General features: G+C 41.6%; 1 protein-coding gene across 1 annotated transcript in view; it reads left to right on the top strand.

The window, feature by feature from the left end:
• The window catches only part of pltp (phospholipid transfer protein), a 34,625-nt gene that overhangs the window by 563 nt on the left and 31,562 nt on the right, over nucleotides 1-2,500 (top strand). The gene's annotated exons all lie outside the window — the stretch shown is intronic.

Genomic DNA, 2,500 nt, shown 5'->3' with positions numbered 1-2,500 from the left:
TTTTTTTATCTGTATCTTACCATCCACTTGAATGGAGAAAGAGATTTTCTTTTTTTATCTGGAGAAAGAGATTTTTTTTATCTGTTATCTGGCCCAGTGGGAATGGGCATTTAACAATATACAATCAAAATAATGATGTGTACATTGAAACTGATACCAGGTAAGCAAGCATCAGTCTAAATCAGTGGTTCTCAACCTCAGGGTGGGGGGTCCCCAGTTCAAATATGATTATGTTGCAGGGGTCACGGCTTGAAAAGGTTGAGAACCACTGGTCTAAATAACAATCTATATAAATCATATTTTGGTCGAGAAAAAACAAGCCTAAGTAACAAAAACATGAGAATAAATTACCAGGGTCTGTCATGCATGGTGGTCATAAATTAGGTCACATGTTACGGCCTGAGGTTGAGTCTGAAGAGGTGAGTCTTATTATTATTATTACAGTAGATTGGGGGGTCTCAGTATAGTTTAGTTCAGTTGTTGTCTATGTTTAATTTAACTGACCCCATGCAGTTTAATTCATTAGGCCAACTTGTTTGGTTCACAAACAGGCACATGCACACATATAGACATGAAAGGGGGCTTGAGCCCCTGCCCTTTTAACCGTCTGTAGAAAGTGCCCTCTCCAGACCGTAAATGCAGTTTTTCCTATGGTGAAAAAAATGCAAATGCCCCTCTTTCCATGCCATGGGAGAATTGTCTCTCCTGAACTTGAATTCACCATCTTATATTGAAAGAATTGCCCTCTCTGTGTAGAAATCCATGCCACATCAAATCAGTTCAGTGTGGTATCACACACCGAAAATAGCTGACCTCCAAACTTGACACGTTCGTTGTGAGAAAGATGTTTTAATTTTGAATCATGAAAACTTCTCAAAGATATTCACTCAGTCCTTTGGACCATGGACCCCCTTTTAATACAGTTTTAGTTTGTTTTGCCCTACACTGTAAAAACAGTGTAGTACAGTACAGACCTGTAAGGGTTCATTTTGGTCCTCCCCCAGGGGGGACCAAAATTGTCGAGAAGCAGTGATGTATATCAGTGTAATTACCAGTGCTGGAACAAGTACTCAAATTATACTTGAGTACAGCACTTGATTAAATGTACTTAGTTACTTTACACCACTGTTGAGGAGCAGAGATGTAAATCAGTGTAATTACAGTGTGTTCTGTACTTCTGTGTGATTCAGCACAGCTGTTCACTTTGTGGTACTTTGGACTACTGGATATACACTATATTATCATAATGACAGGCCTCCTTTGATAACTGCTGTACATGTTTTACCCTCCATCAGTGGTGGTGAAAGTAGGCTACTCACATTGTTATCAGGTCGCCAGACCTGATCTATAAATCGTCTGTGTCCTAGTCATCAATTTCGTCTTTTCAATGGTGCCGTGGCCCCATAGCCAAATATGGGGTGACTATAGTTATGTAAACGGTCACAGCTTGTCTGTCTGTATGTATGTATGTATGTATATATATATATATATGTATGTATGTACCGGTATATGTATGTATGTATGTCTGTCTGTACCGGTATGTATGTATGTACAGTATGTATATATTTATGTATCTCTGTCACGCCTGACACCGTGGTTCTATGGGTTTGTCGCTCTGACATCATGCTCTGATGTCACTGTGATGCCAGGGAACCACTCTTACCAGAATGGGTTTGCCGCTCTGACATCACGCTCTGGCTTCACTGTGATGTCACACTAACAGATCCCTTTTATGCCCATATATGGAGAGCCCTGATGTCATCAATATTAAGCCCATATCTGTGAATGCAATATATATATATATATGTCAGTCTAACCTGTGTGGCTGGTTCTACAGACAGGGATCTCCATATATGGGCATAAAAGGGATTGTATGTATGATGTCAGACGTCATAGTATAGACATCATAGGACTTTCACATAAAGAGTAACTGAGTAAGCATGTCTGGGGTCTCACAGCACACGGTTGGTTCCACAGACTCGAACTTTTGCACACGGATAGGTCAGTGGACTTCAAAATATATATATTTTCTTTTTACTCCAATGTTGTATTCATTATATAATTATTGCATTCTTTGAAGAGAATTACAGGCAAACGGTATGGAGTATGAAAAACCTGGCGGTAAATGACGCACAAGACCCATGTAATTTGGTGGAGGTGGAAAATAAACAGTTTCCCAGCTCAGTGGCCTTGTGGTTGGAGCGTCTGCCCTGATTCCTGGAGGTCGGGGTTCAATCCCCAGGCCGGGTCATACAAAGACTGGGGCCCAGTGGCTCTCTGTTTGGCACTCAGCTTCGAGTTGGTTGGTTGGTCTGGGGCTATTAAGTCTCTGTGACATACTAGCATCATGTCCAGGGGACAAGCTCCCTCATGCTACAGAAACAGGAGATAAGCTATGGGCCTCATGCCTCTGCAAGGCTTACTACCTGAGACTGGGGGGTCAGTGGTCAATCCCCTGGCCTGGGTCATACTAAAGACTATAACAATGGGACCGAATGCC

The sequence above is a fragment of the Nannobrachium achirus genome (genome assembly GCF_963921795.1).
Source record: "Nannobrachium achirus genome assembly, chromosome: 6".
Classification (NCBI taxonomy): domain Eukaryota; kingdom Metazoa; phylum Chordata; class Actinopteri; order Myctophiformes; family Myctophidae; genus Nannobrachium; species Nannobrachium achirus.
Note: the sequence above shows the minus strand (reverse complement) of the source record. Positions and strands in the feature narration are given on the sequence as shown.